We start from the raw sequence: 22,443 nt of genomic DNA on the forward strand, positions 1-22,443 counted from the left end.
CTCCTACCCCAATGAGGCCATGCACTTCATAGGTGACTCTCATTAACCAAATAGTGCTTGTCACATTTTCTGAAAGACATGAAAGTGTAGTGGTCTGGACAAGCTCAGAGGAGCTTACCTTGGGTGAAGGGGAGATGGTAGATACAGTTTTTCTGTATTTTAATGAGGCTTTTGGTACTTGCAGCATCCTTCTGAACAAGTTGTCCAGCTATGAGAGGGGCAGGTTCACAGTGCATTGGGTGAAGAATTGGCTGAAGGGCAGAGCTCAAAGAGTAGCAGTGAGTGGGGCTATATCTGGCTGGCAGTGGATCATCAGTGGTGTTCCTCAGGATTCAATTCTAGGGCCAGTCCTATTCAATGCTTTTGTTTTTTTGTGATCAGAAGGCAGGAGTTGAAAGCACAATTAGTATGTTTGCTGATGATACAAAATTGGGGGTTGCTGTTGAGTCTCTAGGGGCCTCTTTGGATGCAAAGCAATCTGGATAGATCAGAGCATTGGAAATAATCAGTGGCAGGATGTCTAACAAGAACAAATACTAAATTCAGCACCTGGGCTGGAGGAACACTGGACACAAATACAGACTGGGAGAGGAGTGTGTGGAGAGCAGCCCTGCAGAAAGGGATCTGGGGGTGGTGGTGGGCAGCAGCTCAGTGTGAGTCAGCAGTTGTGTGCCCGGGCAAACCCCATCCCGGCTGCATCAGACATGGCAGCACCAGCTGGGATCAGGATCATCCTGCTGGATGCAGCCGTGGTGTAGCCTCACCCTGAGTCCTGTGTGTAGTGCTGGGCCCCACAATTTAGAAAGGATGTGAAGGCCCCTGAATGTGTCCAGAGGATGGGAGAAAAACTGGTGAAACAGCTGGAAGGAGTGTCCTATGAGGAGCAGCTGAGGACTCTGGGTTTGTCTAGTTTGGAGAAAAGAAGGCTGAGGGATGACCTTGTTTCCCTGTACAGCTTTCTGAGGAGGGGATGTGGATAAGGATGTGATCTCTTCTCCCTCGGACCCAGCACCAGGATGTATGAGAATGGCCCAAAGCTGCACTGGGGAAGGTTTAGGCTGAACACTGGGAAACATTTCTTTACAAGGAGGGTGGTCACACACTGGAACAGACTCCTTAAAGAAGTGGACAATGACCTAAGCCTATCAGTGTCTAAGAAGCTTTTGGATGGTGCCATCAATAAAGGACTCCATGTTTTACTCAGCCTGGGAGTGGTCAAGCAGTTGGACTAAATGATTGAAGGTCCCTCCCAAGAGGACCTACAATCTCTTGTAGAACCAAGTATTCTATTTGGTTCTACCCTAAGATGTCTTCCTTTCTGGCTGCAGATTTCTATCACCTCTCAGCAGCTCTGGCATCCATCAGATGTTCCACTATGCTGATTTTATTCAATAACTGACTAGGAAGATCAAGGGGTGTTCTAATGTGTTTATTTTTTTCCCTGAATTCTTGACTTAATAAAGTACCCTAAAAACTCACTGAGCAGTAGATCTGCCATAAAAAATGAGATGACTATCCTTTTGGTAGCACTTAGTCACTGTATTGCTTATGCCATCCTTAATTCCAAAGGAATACCCAAAGGAAAGAATGAGGCCAAGAGAAAGGCAGCTAATTTTATGTGTTTTTGAACCGATTTCACCCAGAGAGGTTAGCTCTGATCCTTGCATCTAAAGACACAGTGGGTTTTTTTTTCCTGGAATACCATGAGTTTCTTGATCTTTTCTGCTCTTTTTGTCTTTTAACCAAAACAGATAATCTAAGCACCAATGTTTTTGGTTCAAAAATAATCCTTTGTACCATGCATGTGTCACGCAGCTTGTTACTGATCCTGAAAACCTATAATTTAAGGATTTTATATTATAGCAAATAATTCTGTTTAATTTGCATCTGAGTAGCAAAAAACCCCCCTCTGTTCAATGTAGTTTCAGATAGTTTTCAAAAATTGTCTTGACTTTGATTAGTCACCAATTGCCAAATTTACACTCCAGGAAGGCCTGATCCTTTAAAGTCATTGGAGCAAATAATTTGTTTATTTTGAGTCCTTGGGAATAAAAATACCTTTCCTTTTCAGTTTTCTTACAGAACACTTGAAAATTTCTTCATAACTGCTGGAAGATTTCATTCCTTAATCCTGTAGTTACCTCCAGTCATATGAATTGTGGAAATTACATCAGAGACCACTTCATCTTCTCTGTCTTTTGGAATTGACAGATGAAGTAGGAGTTGGGTCCATAAAGGGGATAGTGAAAATGAATAAAGGGATAGTTGCCTGCTGCCTCAGGGAGTTCTGCTGGTCGCAATCTGTTAAAAATTGCTTGAGGTAATGCTCTCACTGTAATCTGTGGAAGATCTGATCACTGTTTACTTTTGAGCAGTTGTGGCTGTGTTCTGGAATTCCATATAAGACAGAAAGCACTGAATCCGTGTGTTTCTTCTTATTGTAGAACTAGTTATGGTTTCACAATTTATTTGCTCAGACTGTATGGTATGGGTGGGAGTGGAAGGTTCATAGGCTCTTTCTGGCTTTAATCAGTGACATACAGAGATGGGATAAAAATGAAATCATTGTCATATTTAGCTTCAGCTTAAAACATATATCCTGTAATTGGCAACTATTTCAGCAAACCTGTCTATTGGAAAAACACCTTTTTGTCTGAAAGTTTCAGGATTTCAATCCAGTATTATAAATTTTTGCTAGTTATCACTGTGTTATGAGATCAAAACCTAAGTTAGGGTATTCTTGGTGGAAAGGTCTTCATAGATACCAGCAGGGGAGAATACGGATCTCTATATTAACTATTTTTTAATGAATAATTGGTGCTGCTTAAAATACTGCCTAAATTCAAGAATACTTTGAAATCATTCATTTAAAAAAATCATGTTATCTTGATCTTTTCTACATAAAATGTGGCAGGATTTTTTGAGATGTTTATTTTCCAAAGGCTTTGTCAGTATATTTTTCTGAAAAATATCATGTTTCTTTTCCCTGTAAAAGCTTTCAGTTAGAGATTCTCTGTGTCCAGCTTAGAAGGCAACAGGTCTTAAAATTGTTTTTAAAATGTTTATGATTCCCTCAAGTATTATTTCTTACATGAGTCCTCAGTAGCTGGAAAAAAGAGGTAACTCCTGCTAAAAAGTATTGAGCATGATACCTCTCGGTTTTGGCTGCACATAGAAAAAGGGGGTTTCGGTTAGCACAAGATTGTTACAATCTGCTTTTGCTAGGACTCTCTTTTGTCTGTTTTTTGCTGTTAGATTTGGCTCTGGATTTTTTTAGCAGGTTCCTGGGTTAGCTGTTACACAACAGTCACTTCTCTATACTCCACAGAAGGTTCTGTTGCTTTTGCATGTTGAACCTGGCCAGTTGGCCCATGTGAGCAAAAATGCACAAAAGACAGTAATTTTTTAAGTACACTCAGATTTGTGATTTATGTGATTTTTGATCCACCTGTAATTGCTGAGATAATTGATCCTATCCTAATGGGAATGTCTCTGAACATGAATTCTGTTTTAAAATTCGGGTCAGTTTATGCTGACCCACTCTGTCCGTCACTTACCTAACCTGACTTCTTAACTGTAAGTACTTACTTAGGTCTTAATGGCTGGTTTTAGTAACATAACCTCATTTTTCATTTATTTTCCAAGAGAACTCACTTCTTGGAAGTGAGAAAACTCTTTTTCTTGAGCCAAAACTTGCTCAGTTTATCAAAAGATCTGGGTTGACTTGATTGAAATAAATAAGTACCTTCACAAAGAGTAAATACGAGAGAAGTAAACAAAAAATAGAGACAAGAAACAAAAAATATTGTCTAGAATACAATGCCACACAAACTGCACCTGGGTTGGGGAAATCCCTGGTATAATTACAGGCTGGAGGATGAACAGATTGAGAGCAGGTGAAGGAAAGGCTGGACACAACCCAGCAATGTGTGCTCACAGCCCAGAGAGCCAACTGTGTCCTGGGCTACATCCAAAGCAGGGTGGGCAGAAGGGCCAGGGAGGGGATTCTGCCCCTCTGCTCTGCTCTGGTGAGACCCCACCTGCAGTGCTGCATCCAGCTCTGGATGCAGGAAGGACATGGACCTGTTGGAGCAAATCTAGGGGAGGGATGGAGCACCTCTCCCAAGAAAACAGGCTGAGAGAATTTGGATTGTACAGCCTGGAGAAGAGGAGGTTTTGGGGTGACCTAATTGTGGCCTTCCAGTACCTGAAGGGAACTTACAAGAAAGATGGAGAGAGACTGTTCACCAGAGCATGTAGTGACAGGACAAGGGGGAACAGCTTCAAATTGAGACTAGATTTAGATTAGATATTAGCAAGAAATTCTTTACTGTGACAATGGTGAGGCACTGGCCCAGATTTCCCAGAGAAGTTGTGGATGCCCCATCCATAGGAGTGTTCATGGCCTGGCTGGATGAAGCTCAGAGCAACCTGTTCTAGTGGAAGGTGTTGCTGGCCACAGCAGAGGGTTTGGAAATAGATGACCTTTAAGGTCCCTTCCAACTCAAGATATCCTGTGATTCTATGAAACTCAGATGTGAAATAAGACATAGTTTCTTACTGTGTACCCACTGAAAAAAGTTAGATATTTAATTTCTAGATGCTTTTTTGGGCACCATTGTTTATTTACGTGTAGTCTAAAGGCAATTCAAGCTAATAATTTTTATTGGTTTCAACATCTGTAATTAAATCCAACTTAAAGCATATTTATTTTAAAAAAATAGAACCTACCCAACTAGTCTTTCATTGGTCTTCTGAGGACTGACTGGAAATGTGTAACACTAAGCCAAATGAATTTGTTGTTTTACCCATGCTTAACAGAAAGGTAGAAGTTAGATATACAAGACAATAGGATGTTCCTTGTTAAATCTCAGAGATACTGCTGGAAACGGGCATGATCCTAGAAAGCTGAACACAAGAGAAAAGGAATTGGAGGCAAGTAAACAAACACATTATCATTCTATTGCCGTTTTCATTTAAGAATTAGGGAAGCAACAATGCTTACAGTGGGAGACTGCAAAATGTTTTCTAGGAAGGGAGTAGGGATGTGACTGGGGACTACTGTTGTGAGGGCCTTCAGCTATGAACCCAGGTGTCTGGGACCTGCATGGCATCAGTTAGCCTCACTAGGAGTATGTGGGGGTGTTTCTTCCTGAGAGTTAACCACAGGTCTCTGTTGCTTGACTGTAGCTTTCTCAATATTTTGTCCTCTGACTTTACCCCTCCTCTAGCAATTTCTTCCCTGCTCACTCCTGTTCTCTAATCTCAGTTACAGCCTTGTGTCCTCAGTCATCCCACTCCATGAGGATACATATGAGGGGGAGAACTCCCTCATATGTAAGGATAAGCAAGATGTCTTAATGCAATCTGAGACTTATTAACTCAGGTTATGATTCCACAAACACTTCAAGCCCATGGAGGAGGCCACCATCATATCCCAGTGCATAGTTCTTAGTTGTCTTCTTAACCCTTTTGTTCTGACAAGACAGTTCATTTCATGTAGAATGATTAAACCCAGGCAACTGACATTTTAAGAAAACCACTGAGAAGCATAGGTTTAGCTTTCTTGTGGCTCCACAGATGCACTTCCTAGCAAAACAAAGACATCAGCAAGAGGATCCCTTTCCTAAGCCACTCAGTCTGCTTAAAGTGTGCTTCAGAAAGTACCTCTGAAAAGTGATTGGAGACTCATAGTAGTTCTAGTCACAGTGGAAGCAGGTAAGTACTCTTTGAGGTGTCGGACAGAAGGTAGGGTTGCCTTATCCAGACAGTTCAGGTTTCTATAAAAAAACCTATTTACATTTGGTATAAGTGAACTTAAAAGCTAAGTGGATTTAGTAAAGTCCACTCTTAAGATTTTAATCCTGGAAGCATTTATCTGAGACCCTATCTTAAGGGGAAAAATAATCACTCAGTGTGACTAATGGAGTTTGTTCCCATGCTCCAGAGCATATGTAAATACAGCAAATGGGTGTGTATGCATTTGGTTTTGTTTTTCCCTTTCACAGTTCCTTTTTCATTTATTAGGTGCTTTACAGGGAAAAGGATGGGAAGTGATAGACTAAGCACAGAGGCTGGTTTGTATATGGAAATAGAATATTTGATCCTGTTGGCGAGTCCTAGAGTATAGAAGAGATTTTCTTTCAGGACTCTGCAGGTTAAGAGTTAGCTAGATGAATGCTGCCTACCCCTTTTCTTTCCTGAGCTAATGGTGGTGTCATTTGAACACAAAAGACTGCAGCATTCCCAGAGGTCTCTCTGTTCAACTTTTCTATCTCCTGCTTGAGAAAGGTGGAGGGAATGACCTTGTAACATATTTCTGGCATCAGATGAGTGAGAAATGAGGTAGGGTATCTCCCTACCCAAGGTTTATGTCATTGGCTTAGGAGTGACTCAGCCTTTCATCTTTCCAAACTAAATAAATAGAGTTCTCTGCAGCACACCATGGGTGGTGCTTTCAGTCATGACCTTAGAAGTTTGTGTTCTCTTTGCTCCATTTGTATTTCTCTTCACTCTTTCCAGAAGAGTAACTGCTTATGGTACTTTCTTTTTCCTGAATCTTTGTTACCGTTCTCCACTTCTTTCCTAAATTTGTTACATATCACATAACAAATTGAAAGCCTAGGTGTATGATCAAATCAGCTCTATTTGATGGTAAAATGTGCAGATATGTTCCAGATGCATGCTACTCATTTATATCTTTTCAGGAAACAGGAAAATCTAGTAGCCAGAGCATATCACAAATGCACAAGTAATACACACAGCTCCTGTATTTCTACTTCATCCCCTGGGACTTTTAACTACCTTCTATGAATTCCTTAATCTCTCTATGCTAATCATAATATTACATAAATAATGTTTTCTGTAACATTGTGTTGTAGGTACAAAAATGCTGTTAGCGAGGATTTTCTTGTTATTTTTCTAAGTCCGTGAGAGACTTTTCTCTCTCACAGAAGAGGTAGCAGGGAATGTAAACAACCAAGCCACCTGCAACCTTGGAAAGTCTTGTTTATGGTATAGTAGAAAAATATTTTGATAATGGATGTTCTAGGATTTTGGCCAATCACACCCAAGGGGTGGCTGGTCCTTTGTTTGTAAAATAATTAAATAAATCAATCTTGCTGCACAACTCCTGCCTGCTGGATCTTCTCCTCCTCCTCCTCCCTATGGCTGCGGGACACGGTGATATACCGTAGGAACCAGGCCTGCGGTCATATTGTGTGATATCAGGATAAACATGAAAACTATTGTTACAATTTTTTTTTTACTATTGATTAACTAGAAAACTAGTACTCAAACAGAAAGATATTTCTCTGCTAGAACAATGTTTTCAGACTTCATTAACTGTTCCCTAGGTTTAACATGAAACATTGCAAAACCTTGTGAAAACTTTGCAATCTGAGATAATCCAAACACATACAAACGATTTTCTTCCAATTATCTGAAAGGAAATGTTATTTTACAAACAGAATAAGTAACAGCAAGAATAAATGTATGGTTAGCACTGGGTGAAAAACACTTACATTAATTAGTTCCTAAACAGCTGTCTGATAAAGTAGTCAGCCTTGCTAACGTGTTGCCCACGCACAACTCGATGTAACTGAGAGCATGGACTGTTACTCTATGATTTTTGTTATTTTGACTATATTTAAAACGATAGAGTGGTCAATACTTGATATAGAGCTTTATAGGCTCATAACTGGATACTGTTGTACAGCAGCAGAAGCCGTTCCTCTGGTGTTTCATATTACAAGCATATATAGACAGTTCGATATGTGTGTAGTAATATTAATATCAATCAATTTCAGAATAGCTCTGTACTGTAGCATAAAGTCTAAAATCACTTATTCATACACTTAAATACATACATTCCCAAAATAATAAGCTTTCCTATTTGCAGAACGGTAGAAATAGAAGGGTTTCCTTACACTGTTAAAAAAAAAAAGGTGAAGAAGCTTGACTCTGATTAGAATCTGGATCACTGGATCACAAGGGTCTTAATCAGAAATCAGTTTTGTATATTCCATACTTTCATGTATTTCTATTATGAGTTTACTGGGTTTTCATGACACTTTGCAGAGTAGACATTTTTTAAAGCAATTTTATAATAAAATAAAAAATTGATATAACAATAAAAATAATGTTGTTTTCTTAAAGAATGTAATAAAAATTTAGCTGGAGTAGCTATGATTTAGGTACAGCAAGATTTCTTCTCAATTCTGAGCAAACTAAGAATTTTTAATGGTCTATTAAATGTAATTCTGTTAGGACATGTTAATCTACTTTTTAGGGTCTTCTCATTCCTCTTGTCTAATGCCGGTTTTCCTCTCATCTTTGTGGTTGTGGTTGGGGTTTTTTTGTTGTTTGGGGTTTTTTTCCTCTTTTTACATAAATTCCCAAGGAATTTCCATTTCAGCTGTATTCTGGTCTTTCAGAGAAAATTTGTAACTAAGCCTAAATCTGCCCATATTTGGTGATTTAGTATCTAGAACCAGAGGCACATAGTGTAGTACTAAAAGGTGTTCCATGCAGGTCTACTACCACTGTTGGAGATATTCTGTATGTCTTAGTAAATGTATACACAATTTGGATATTCTATGTCTGACAACAGAATTATTTTTTGGAAAAAGACAAAGTATTTCAAACATTCCTTAGTAATTTATGGTGTTTTGGGAAAATTTTTTGTAGATCACATTACATTGATTATTCAAATTGGATTACTTGCTATAAGAATCCATCTTATCCAGACGTAGGTACCTTCACATTGTTTTTCTCAAAACGTGGAAGAAAGGTGTTTTTCATTATATCAGTTGAGTAAATACAGAATTTTTGCATATCTACATTAAAAAAAAAAGAGATCCGCAGGATGTCACTGACTTGGCCTGATGCTCTATGCTGCAGGTTCATACCTAGTGGAACAAACCCACGCCTGCAAGTACCTAATGAATTAGTACATAGATCTTTGAGTGGAATGTGTGAAGGACTTTGGTTTTATCTGGAGAATGCATGTTACATGAGTAATTGGTACAGTATGTAACAAAGATTCAGCAAACAAAGCATAACATAAGGACCAGATCTTCACCAATATAAGTTCACGTAGTACATTCACAGGCTGACAGTCTTCACACACTAAGGACCTTTCCCATTATGTAATGTACAAACTCAGCAACACTCAGCACATACTCAGTTCTTTGGAAGCTACCATGGTGCCATTGATGTAGTTCCAAGGATAGCAAAAATCCATTAGCTGTTGAATGTATGAGGTAAAATTGCTGGTGTTTCTTAGTTATTGCTGCAATAAGTCCTACTTATAATGTTACTATGATATAATTATGTGTATTACTTTGACACATCCTATTCAAATGTGTCTTCAAACATTGATTGTGTAGCAAATAGGAAGCATACAGAACAACCTTTTCCTTTCTGACCATTAGGTGGAGCAAAAATCTCCTGTATGGGAAAGTTATTTAATTTCTTTCCATCAAGTTGTCCCCACCTCTCTTTGGCTTTTTTGTGTTTTAAGTTTTCCCTGACAGAGTGTGGCAGTATTGTATAATCTCCTTTCAGGAAATTTCAGACACTGGAGTTGGTGTTACTTAAAAAGCTGAAAATGTTTTCAAAAGTTCAGCAATAAAATCATCATCATGAAGGCTTCCCTAATTATGGATGTTGTCGAGCTTTTAAGTTAAATGAATGTTTAAGCACTTTACTGGATTGTATCTTACACATTCCTTATATGTCTGCATTGCTGCACTAAATTATCTGGTGAGATAAGCCTGTTTATCACATGGACCCTAATACCTAATTACCTACCTTTATGATGTCAATTTTTAAAATTGTTAAAACCAGCTAAAATTTATGATCTGAGAGGTCCTGATACTTCAGCACAGTTTGAATATGTTGTGTTCTGCTGGTGTTGCACTGGCTTTGTTTAGGCAGAGTGCTGCTACACACAGATACAGTTAAAACTGGAGTGCAAATGTCTTAATTTTATTTGTAATTCACAGAGCATGTAAGTCTCCTGACCTGAGAGAGGAAGGGGACAACTTGTGATTTACAGGATTTATTCTTCCTTGTAATGAGGGAAGGAAACACAAGAGATTCTAAATATGTTAGCAATAGTGTGATTTTAATAGGAAGAGAAGGAAAAGTATTCCAAATTATAGCTGCTCCTTCTGAAAGTCTGTAAATATATTTGTGGTTATTATAAATAGACAAAGCTTCTATTTATATTCTAATTTTTTTATATTCCACTGAGATAATTTGAAGAATTCCTGGACGTTCCCTACCATGGTCCTTCATACTATGTATAGAGTTATGTAAAGATTTTGTAATTTTTTAAAATCATGTGTGCAGTATTCATAGGAAGGTTTTTAAAATTGTGGTTAATTGTCTAAACTTTAATGTCTGCTGTGACACGTTTCTTTCCAAATCTGATATAAAATGCAGAAACCAGTAATCTTTTAATGTGTTCAATTCCTGGTTTTTGTTTTTAGTAGTCTGTAAATTGCAAGCCATAAAATAGTGTTGAATTGGCTAAATGATACATGCAAGGCAAAAGCAAATCTTATAACTGGTTTTATGGAGGAGAAAACACTTTTTTCTAGGATATAAAATGGTATTTCTGTGGTATTTGAGGGACAGAAATCATAACCCACCACTTGCTGCCATAGGGCCTAATACTGTTCTCACTGAGAAGATAATTACAACCTTTAATGGTTGTCACTGTTTTGGAGACTGATTCAAAGAATATCTTCTCCTGAGTGAAACTGTCCTGGTTAATCGTCTCAGTTCACTGAAGGCTCTTATAATCTACAAAATAGTGTCTTCCTCCCTCTTGTCACAGTAAAAAGTAGTGTGTTTGAGGAGTCCTGAAAAGTCAGGAGCAAATTTATGTGGTTTAGGTTGATGTTGCTTGACCTCTAAGAATGGATTTTCACAGTAGCCACATGACTAGGGCTGGCCATCCTTTAGTATTTATTAACAGTGTTTCTTAGATGAAAATGAGTAAATAGTTACCTAGAGAAGGACACAATTTTTTAGAATTAATACGGCATGTTAGTCTTACTACTCAGAAGATCCATATAAACGTAACAAGAATTAAGTTTTCACTTCAATGATTATTTTTGTGCTGAGCTGGGCAGCACTTCTGTCATGCTACTACAGTTAAGGGTTTCTTATATGTCTTACGCAACACGGTATGCATACTTGTGAGTAATTTCTCCTTGAATTATTGTTTCACTCTTGTACAGCTAGTTTATATGTTGATGTATGTGGAATTGCACACCAGATCTCCTACTTTTATGTGAAACTTCAATCAGACTTGTGATAGTGACAGGTTTTATGCTGTGCATCAGTATGGGTTTGCCTGGCAAAGTTTTGGTAGCCAAGGGTCTGCAGGGGTGTCTTCTCTGATAAGCTGCTAGAAGCTTCCTCGATGTCTGGCAGAGCCAATGGCAGATGGCTCTGAGAGGAACCTGCCACTGGACAAGGACGATCCCATCAGCAATGGTGGTAACACTTCTATAATAACATATCAAAGAAGGAAAAAAGGTATTGAGCAGACATAATTGTGGCCAGAGAAGAACAGAGAGAGAACATGTGAGAGGAAAAACTCTGCAGACACCAAGGTCAGTGGAGAAGGAGGGGGTGGAGGTGCTCCAGGCCTGAGATTCCCCTGTGGCCCATGGTGCAGACCATGGTGAGGCAGCTTACAGTCATTCTGCCACATAAGTTTTAAGAAGAAGTCTGTGAAATTTGCGGTCAACATGATAAGGACAGTAGAACAGAACAGCATTTGCTCTTATCAAGGACAGTAGAACACAACAGCACAACTTTGGAGAAATAGATTAAGGATGTAACTTAGGCAAACAGAAGTCATGCTAAACACAAGCAGGAAACCAGCTCAGCTCTGCAAGGCTGACAGAGTAGAAGTTATGCAAAACAACGATATTGCGCTTACTCAAAAGCAGGGGTCAAGGAACAGCCACATAGAAATGACACTGGACATTGAAGACAGACCCCAAAGAATCACATAAGGACTTCTGGTAAGGGGAGTGATTATGTCAAATAAAGTCAAGTAAGTAGGGATAGCGAAAGAATAAGTAATCAGTGTGTACGATAAAAACTCTGTTCACTCGATGCTCAGGGCACTCAAAAGGAGGAAGGGTGCCCCGAGTGACCAGCAAGCTGTAATAAAGGCCTGCTTTTTAATACTCAGAACTGTGGTAGAAAGTTTCTATCCGGCCAATTTCAGTATCAAACATACTAAGGAATTGGAAGAGCTTGGTGTTCCCAAGGATTTTTGTAAATACTTGTTTTTCTGGTCTTCAGAATATTTGTTTGCAACGAGTAATAGAATTAAAAGTTAAATTTTAAATTGCATGATGTTATAGTGATGAAAGTTACCAAAAGTATAGAGTCTGCTTTAAAACTATAGTCCTCAGAGTACAGATTTCTTCTTTATTCCTGCTTGTTACAGTTGGCAAAGACATCACAAGGGTTTAAGAAACTATAAGTTCCACTTAAACTCAGAAAAGATCATCAGTAAATTGTTGAGACAAAATTTATGGCCAATGTTTACAGTAATTTCCTATTTTTTCAAAGTAGACATGGAATGCCATCTAATGCCAAAATATATTTTTATTTTTTAAATATTCAGCGTAGGACAATGCTTTCATAAACAATGTGGGAATTATCCAAGAATATGGTAGTAAAGTTTTTGTCTATGAGAAGATACCAAGAATCTTTTTATCAAAAAAATGAATGCTTTGCTCACATCCAACTACGAATTTAGTAAATATATGTATAAAACTAAAATAGCTTACTTATCAACAGCCTTAGATTGTGATAGATCCACTACTTAAACAATTTGGCTAGCAATGGTACTTACAAGAACATTAAATAACTACTAGTGGAGGAAATTCAAGTGAAGTTACAACAGTAAGCAGAATTAAGAGGCCAACTAAATGAGGTTAAACAAAGCCAAGTGCCAGGTCTTTCCCTTGGGGCACAACAACCCCATGTAGCACTACAGGCTGGGGGCAGCATGACTGGAAAGCTGCCCAGTGGTAAAGGACCTGGGGGTGCTGGTGACAGCAGCTGAACATGAGCCAGCTGTGCCCAGATGGCCAGGAAGGCCAGTGGCATCCTGGCCTGGATCTGCAATAGTGTGGCCAGCAGGACCAGGGCAGTGACCATCCCTCTGTACTCTGCACTTACAAGGCCACACCTCACATCCTGTGTTCAGTTTTGGGCCTGTCACTCACTATGGGACAGACGCTGAGGTGCTGGAGCGTGTCCAGAGGAGGGCAACGCAGCTGTTGAAGGGTCTGGAGCACAAATCTTTTGGGGAGCAGCTGAGGAAGCTGGGGTTGTTAAGCCTGGAGAAAAAGAGGTTCAGGGGAAATTTTATCACTGTCTGCCAATAACCTAAGAAAATAGAAACTTTTTTTGTCAGGAAAAGGACTGACATGGAAGAGTGGCCTCCAAATCCTGAGAGATTTATTCAGTGCCTGTTGGAATCTCTGTCTGCTCATTGAGGGATGTTAGACAGATCACATGTATTATAATCCAAAGTTTAGTGATGTTAATGGCAAGTTTCTAATGTATTGTTTAAGTCTGAGAATTAGGACTGTCAGAAGTGGAATGCTTGTTTAATAATAATAGTAGTAATAATAATAATAATAATAATAATAATACTCTTTTGCTCCTAATTAGGTTCTTACACACTTATTAGTTAACGGTGCAAAAAAATTCTGAATATCATTATTATTTAGTGTTATTAGCATAATTTCCATGAGGAGCACCATGGCTTTTTTGCTTTAAATAGTGTATAATACATTTGAGAAGATCATGTGGTGTTGGAAAATTATTATTTTTTCTTTGGAATTACCTTTTAAGATGTCACTGTTAGCAGTTACAAAATTTCAAAGTTCTTATGAAACAATAGCACAGAACTGAGGGGGTTTTTTTCTTTCTTTTTCTTAGTTTCAGTTGCTATAAGAAATATTACATCTGTAAAGGAAGCCATGATGTCTGTTTTTTGTCAGAAGCTCCATAATCTTGCAGTTTCACCAGAAAGAGAGCTTTATAAACAGGCCGCGCTGAAGGGATTAAGCAGAAGGTGAGGTACTGACATTAATTATTTAGATGAAGAAATTAATGTATTTCTGCTACCTGACTAGTTCTGTCCTTAATATTTGTGTAAATGTAGTTACTGAGCAGACGGATGAGCAAGCAAGAATAATCAGGGAGAAGATACCCTAATTTGTGAATCCATTGTCTTTCCTTATTTTTAAAATCAAGGGTGTGGATTTTGATACTAAAGACTATGAACATACAAAAGGAGAAGAGAGAGGAACTAGGGGAAAGGTCAAAGATGAAGTATTTAGCAATTCTGGTAAATACGTATAGCAGTCTGGCAATCTTTGTCTGACACATCCCTCTGCAATACAGAATAGAGGGGCAATAGGAACTGCGGACTTCACTCAGGAAGCTTGTTGTCTGCTGATTCACTGACTCACTATTGTTCACATCCAGAAAAAGTGGTTCCATATGAGAAGACGACTTCACAATTAGCTGAATAGTTCTGAGGAAAGTCAAGGAAAAAACACCAAGGTTTTGAGTGTAAAGGAATAGGTTTTAACTCCTCACAATATGCTTTTTTTTAAAAAAGGCAGCCTAGGTAGGACAGAATGCTGACTAACCTAAAAGTGCACCTGCGTATTGCAAATAAAACATGGTTGTGATAAAGTAAGAAAAGTTGAAGAAACACAGACTTTTGGTAGGTATCAGGAAGAAAGATTAGAGATACTTTTATAAGTAAAGCTTAAACTGGGTTCCATTTGCTTAAGGTACTAAAGGGAGATGCCTCCCTTATAGGGAGATGTTTACTGAAGTTCGGAAAAAGGGTTTTCAGAAAGTAGTTCCTCTGGAACCCTCCCACTGCTGGAGTAGGAAGGGCATGGATATTCAAAAGTCTCTTTGCATGCCTTTAGATTCAGTGCCTGCTTCCTGGGTTTGGGTGAAAAATCACTTGTAGAGGTCTCTGGTTGTTCATTCTTATGTGAAGCTAGCAGCAATTTCATGAAATAATTGTTAGTGGCTGTCTATCATAGTTCTTATTTGAAAGATCAGTCACAACCTTAGCAGTAATTACTTACTAAGCAGCTAAACTGGGGTGAATTTATAAACCCGTCTTCCTAACATCTCAAAGGAAGAGACATTACTGTTACCTTTTTTTAGCAGGCATGCGGTAACTTAGAGCATTACTTTGTTTTCTCTTTGTATCATCCTTCTTTTAAGCTTAAATATAGAAGCCTAAAGTATCTGGGCAGAAGAAGGAAAAAAGCCAAAGAAGCCTGGAAGGAGCAAGAAGTTGGCTTGACAGGATGTAAGAAGAGCTCTCTGGCCTTGAGTTAGTTTTTTTTTCTCCTCTCAGCAGTTGTTGGTTACTGGAGCTATGAAATACACTTGTTTAAAAAGCTCTGAGACCATCCTTCCTCCTGGGGGTTTGGCTGCCTCAGGGCCAATTTAGTACTGTTGAGGACTGTCTCCTCTCTCTGGTAAGCTTGGAGAGGTCTGTCCAAGAGACATCCCTTCCAGACAGCACTGCAGAAAGTCCTTAGCCTCCTGTGGGAACTGACGCAAGGTGCTGCTCCAGTGATTGGATCCTACCTGAGCAGCAGCTGCTACTACACCACAATCCTGTCTGTGCCTGGCCTTTAGCCTACTAATCTGGGTCCAAATCCCAGGCCACAGGATGATGTCCCATCCTGACCTTGGACCTTACTCATCACTATGGCCCTGTCTGGTGATCACTTGTTATCCTTACAGGCCCTGATCCTAACTCTGAATTGCTGGCTTGTATTCCTGGCTTTCCCCAGCCCTGTCTCAGAACCTCGAACTTGCCTGATGTCCTGGGCTTTGGGCAAGTTTTTGGCATCTCCTTCAGCTCCCTGCATTATGGAGTAGCCAGCCTGTGCAGCATGGTGTCCTCAGACTTTCTTGAACTCACAATCCTGGCAGCCAACTTTCTGTGAGGAGGGATGCACTTACAGTAGCTACATTTGCATACATTAGTGTGTGAGTTGACACAGGCAGGCAGATGGAACAACCACAAACTTGTGGTTTGAACTCAAAGTGTGAATCAATTTCCACTACCCTGTGAACCAGGGTATCCCCAAAGCAACACCTGAGCAGAGATATACAGGTGGACATGCAGGCACTCTTAAACTCAGTTCATGCTAAAGGATCACTGCTCTTCACATACTTTTATCAAGAGTTATTCCCAGCCGCAAGGTCACTTGAGCAATTTACAGTCCTCCTCTCCAGTCTTCTGCTTTTTAATCTATTCGCCACAATAATTAGTATACATACATGTGTAAAAATTTGATCTTTATTTTAGTGTTTGAAGCAGTCATATGGATAGGTATCCTGGGAGAAAATTGTGCTTGTGAACATGTCTAACAGTCAGCACAACGAAAGGTCCAGACCCAGAAAATTTGGAACCAGATTTCAGTCTAGTTATAGAAAACTGTTGACCAAAGAGGGGAACTGCAACAGTCTGCAACTCATACCAAAGGCACATATGCCTTCCAGGAATATCCAAGATTATCTAAGAAAAGATACCAAAAAAAATCTACCAAAAAACCCATTTGCAGCTTCACCTGGCATTAATACACTCCCCAAAAGAGCCTGATGGCCTTGATCATTCCTTGACGTTCTTCCCTTTTGTAGTCGCCCTTCTCTGCTCTTTACGTGTTCCCTTGTAGGAATGGAAGATGCAGTTCCAACAAATGATATTGTTCAGTACACAAAATTCAAGTTGGCTTTACCTTAGTCCTGAAACATCTTATGATCATGGTTTCACTGTCTTACTGCAGAGTTTTTCGTGGGCTCAATATCTATTGCTCATTTTGTTACAGGAACAGGGCTTTACAAAGAGAGTATCAGGGTACTGTGCCAAGCCCTCATTCCCACCGTCTCAAAATTAAATCTTAGGAGACTATTCATGTATGAAATTATACTTTGGTGAGAATGTAATTTTTCCAAGTTCTCTTCTGTGATGATTTTACTGCATGATTACAGTATTGTACAGGGGAGATACAGCTTCTTTTTGTTCACCAATGCTGATGGAACAGATTGTTATCCTCTACTAAGTTACACAAGTTTCAGATCTGGAAGTTAAGCTTCTTGTGTAAATTGTTCATTCATTAACCCATATGAGGCAATGTGAGACGAGTTAAAAATGTTATTTAAGCTACCTGAAATAACCAGGTTTAATGTGATGTACATGGGCTGGGGAGTATTACACAATTGACTACTTTGGCAGATCTGAGAAGGTGTTGACATCTCTATCTAGAACAGGAGACACCTGGGAGATGTTAAAGTAGCAATTTCTTTTCCATTTCTTTGTATCCTTCTGTCTTTGCATTTAACCTGCCAGAGCTTTAGAGAAATTAGAATTTAGTGGTTTTGTTGACTAAAATGCCTTCCAGTTCCTCTTCAGTGAACTTTGACAGGATTCATCGTACCCTGAAACAAATGTTGTTGGTCCTCTCCAACAAACGAGAGATTATTATCCATGAATTATTTGCAAACTTGATACAACATTAAGATGGGTAGTTGATGAGCTATCCAAAGTAATTCTGAAGGCTCATGACTGGTGGAATCCTGCCATGGTGGGCACATGGGAAAGAAGACTAGATTCTTTAAACCTTCAGAATATACTTAACAAAATAAAGTCTAAGTACTGAACTTCTATCACTTTCAGAAATTCAATTAAGTCTATTGAGATACTATTTTTTTATTCTGTTATAAGTGCTTTTCTTCTCCTTCTGGACTCCATTTCAGTTTCTATTGCAGGTTTGGACCTTTGTGGACTTGCTGATGTCTGTACTTCTGTTGTTTTAAGTGGAAACAGAAGCTGGCAAAGAACAACCTTCAGCGTCTGCCTGTTTTACTAATTTTCCTTGAACTTCAGAGGACAGAGCATTGAGAAACATCCTCCTACATCCTCATGCAAGTTGCTTGTTATCTGCCTTGAACCTGTCAAGGCGAGCTTAGCTAGATTTAATCTTGCTGGAAGTAAATTAAGAAACACTCCCAGAAAGTCCTTTGCCAATAAATCTAAGGAAGAAGTGACATACAGCAAAAGGAAGACCAAGAGCTTGGGAAAGTAACCTTTTCCACCTTCTCTTAAAAAGAAAAGGAAAGAATTTAGATTTGCCAACTGAATGTACAATGTCAATGAAGGTATAGGTTTCACACAAATTTACAGATTAGCTATCAGGCTTCTTACACTCTCCTACTGATATGAAACCTACAAACATTTGTCTTTCATTAGGACTTCTAGTTAGTTAGTTCAGATGAAGAATACTATCTTACTCAGATTAAGAAAACTTTTCCCCTCCTGTTGTAAGATAAAGCTGTAAGAGTGCTAGTTTAGATTCAGAGCATATAATTACAAAATCATAGGATAGTTTGGGTTAGAAGGGACCTTAAAGATCATCTAGTACCAAACCTATGTAGGACTATAGATCAAAACTCTCCCAAAAACTGAAGGTCACTGAGCATCTCATATTTATTTGTTAATAACAAAGTGAACTCATCATTTTAATTTTACAATTGGGAAAATTAAAGCACAAAGAGCTAGAACTCAGCTTCTAAGGCAGCCTGATCTTAAATGTCTGAGTTGGATGTGCCTTTCAGAGGCACTGAGTATCTGGAAACTCCAGTTAGAGCTGAGAAAAATTTGCCCTTGTGCAAAGCCGTGTTAGTTACCTGCTCAGGTTTGCCAATTTGAAAGAAAACACTACTACATTATAAAGGATAGTAGGATATGAATCTGCAACCAGTTATATTAACATTATTGATTTATTAAGTTGACTTTACTGCTGGTTTTGAGTACTGGAGTGTGTGGCTTTGTTTCTGAATATAAGAATAGCATTCAGAAGTAAACAAGCAACTAAACAGAAGTAAACAGCAACCCCGTGAAAGATTTTTTGAGATGATATGGAGAAACAAAGTAACTAGTTATAAATACTGTAACTTAGGGTAGGTCAACACTGATGAGCTCTGTTTCCACAGACTTATGCTCCAGTCTAACTGGAAGCCATGCTCCCCTGTTAATAAAATCAGATACCTAAACTCTGCTTCTTACTGGAGCTGGTGAATTTGAAAGGAATGACATGCTAACATAGCAATAAAAACTTCTGGATCACCAGTTTTGTGTTTAGCAAGTATGGAATCTAGGGGAGACCATGTTACCGGCAGATTTTGAACCTTGATCTGCTGCTTTTCATTCCCCTGCATCACTGACCAGAATACATAATCTTGTGTACACATGGAATAATTCTGGCATCTTATGCATGCATTGCGCAGTACAATTAAGCAAGCATCTAATAGCCTGATTTAATAGTAGTATTTGATTTAGCAGACTGGTGAACTCTGAACTGCAATAAAAGATGAGTAATTTCCATTGATTGTGGCAAAACAGTCAAGTGGACCTTAACCAGGGTTTGTAAACATTTCCATGCATGAGTTGTGTATCAGTAGCACATATTCAAAGCAAGTATCTTGTCAAGAGGACAATTTCCAGTGCTACCCCGGTGTCGGGGAAGATGAAACAGGAAAACCTTGGAAATATGATTGCCTGACAAAAGATTTTGGGAATATGAAAACTACAGGCAACATCGAAATGAAAGCCACTTTTGAAATACCAGGTCTTAGTTACTGAACAACTAGAAAACAATGGTATGGCCACTGAAGATAATCCCCTCTTGATGGAACAATACCCTCTGCTTGCAGGCAGGTCCAAGGGTCAGAGCAGACCCTACTAGCTCAGCAGAAGGGGTCCAAAGAGTAGTTTTTAGAAGTTAAGATGTAACACTTTATGGTAATATAAGAACTCTTATAGGCTGTATGTAAATGCTATAGGATTTGTATCTTGTATTAGATTGGTTAGTGACAATTAGAATATTCAGTACAGAAGATGATTTATTGTATTGTAACCAGGACTTCAGACATTCTCTATTCCTCTCTTCCACTTCTACTCTTACTTCCACTCTTGCTCTTACACCCTCTCTCTTTCTCTCACCTGCTTACTCTCTTGGGCCTGCTCAGAGCTGAGTCAGGCAGCTCTGAGCAGTGCCCCTATACCCACGCCTTTACAATAAACCGACTGTGTCCCAAGACCTGCCTATAGAGATCTCTCCATCCGTCTCCGTCCCGACCGAACCCACCTTTAACCTACACCCCGGGATCTAAAATGTTTCTAAGAGAAAGACATTTAGCCTTGTTCTAGAAAAAAAGCCACTAAGGCGAAGAGCTTGTGGAAAACTTAGAATATCAAGAGTATCCTCCACAAATGTGGAAGCCTCTTTGGGTTCCAAAAAAAGAATGTCTCCCACACTGTCAAATCTGAGACTTGATTCTGTCTCCAAAGGCTTTTGCAGTAAGATCTTTTGCAGCTAAATCAGGATACAACCCATGAAGTCAGTAATGCCAAAATAATTTCCAGCAGCTGTCTGTCTGGCCCTCTTTTCTCGTTTTGTATCAAGTAAAGGGAAATGTAAGTAGAGAAAGCTTGAATGTTTTGTAGTGCACTCATCTTAGATTTCTATGTAGTATATAAGAATAAACAAACATCTAGTAAGGAACCTTTTGGAACTTATAAAAGGAAACTCTCAGATCCAGATGAAAAAGAAATAATTAGTTGCTAATAAGTGGTTTGTTGCTAAAACATAAAAAAAGAATGTTGTTTAGGTGGAGAATGACGTGAAGTATCTCAGGTTTTGTGGTGGGAAGGTCTTATAGTAGAGCCATTAGAGTTGTAATAGCTATATTTTAACACTTATATTTTAATTAGTTATTAATTATATTAATAGTCCTAGAAGTGTTCCTTGGTTCAAGAACAGGGCCTGGATGTTTTTGTCCTGTGTGTTTTGTATCTACCAACAAAATCCTCACATGGCTGCATGTCCTGACTGTTAATGAAATACAATTAAACAATTATGAGATCTTGTTAACATAAATACAATACTTGGTGTACTGTTTAACTGATGGTACATAGATAATTGCCAAACACTTTGGACATTTTCTGACGGTAAGTTATTATGAAGTAATTTGTCTTTTAAAATAGACTGCTTTATTGATAACTTCTGTTATGGCCTCATCTAGTGTGTTTGACTATGTAAGGGATGAAAACTAAAGGGGTATGCGTAGGCTGATGTAAGTTATATGTCACATGAGACATGAAGGCCTGCTGTTATCTTTCTGAAGGTGCAGCATGACACTACCACCAGAACAGTTGCTGCCTAGCCTTTTGAGGACATGTGGCAGGGTTACAGACAAACAGTAGCCAAATGAAAAAAAAATTCCTGTACAATATATAAATATGTATAATTGACTCCCTGTCTCTATCAAGCCAGCATGAGTTAGTCCCATTCCTTCTTCTTCTGTCTTAATTAAACATGCCACATCTGTTGTGGGGGTGGGTTTATCGTGCCTGTCTGCCTGTATTTGATGATACTGTTGCTTGCTTTTGCCTTTTTTCAAGTATTCTGAGGAGAATTAAGTTTGACCCAGTTAGTCTCTTTTGAATCAGATGTCAGGTTAACTCTGTTACAGTTGAAGAGGTAAGAGCAAATGATCTTTGGAAAGCTAACAAAAGATAAGACACATTGAAAGATAAGTACATTCCAGAGAAAAGGGAGTATGTTACAGAGAAAACCTGCAGATCATGTTACTACTCAGAAACAAAAGGTGGGCGTGTTTTACTTTTCGAAGAGCAGAATAAGGCAGCTATTCTTTCTAAGTACAATTAGTGTGGACTCACAAAAGGAGGATCCGACCTCACAAATCTGATATCCTCTTCTGGAGACAGGAAAACTGAGTCACAGCAGGAAAACTATTGCCCTGATTAATCAAGACAAGGGGAAAGCTTTTCATACAGGAACATACAAATGGCTTAATGTTTATTTGCCCAAAGAGTAAGGCAAATAAGCAGTTTAAGTGAATAAGAAGTTAGTTGCAAGTTCAAAGACAGAATGGTGCAAGACAGGATTACGAAGATTAGAAATGAATTACTGTGAGACTGGAAAGAAAGGGGAACAGTGAGAAAGCTGAGGGAAAACAGCCTTTGACAAATGTGTTATTTCACAATTAACAGTCTCAGGGTGTCGAACACAAGTATGTTGATTCCCAGTTCAGTAGAATCACTTGCATCTCACATGATAAAGCAACATCTATACACATGTAAAAGAAAAATGTTCTTTGAATATTAGACATCTTCGAGGTCAGATGAACCTGTGTAATGAATTGAATTGATCATCTATATTATGGACCCTGAACCATCCATCCTTTACAGCTATAAGCATCTTCTTTTCCTGTGTCACTACGGCAATCCTGACTGCTGGGAATACTTCAGTGCTGGTGCTA

Source organism: Corvus moneduloides, chromosome Z, assembly GCF_009650955.1.
Source record: "Corvus moneduloides isolate bCorMon1 chromosome Z, bCorMon1.pri, whole genome shotgun sequence".
NCBI classification, from domain to species: domain Eukaryota; kingdom Metazoa; phylum Chordata; class Aves; order Passeriformes; family Corvidae; genus Corvus; species Corvus moneduloides.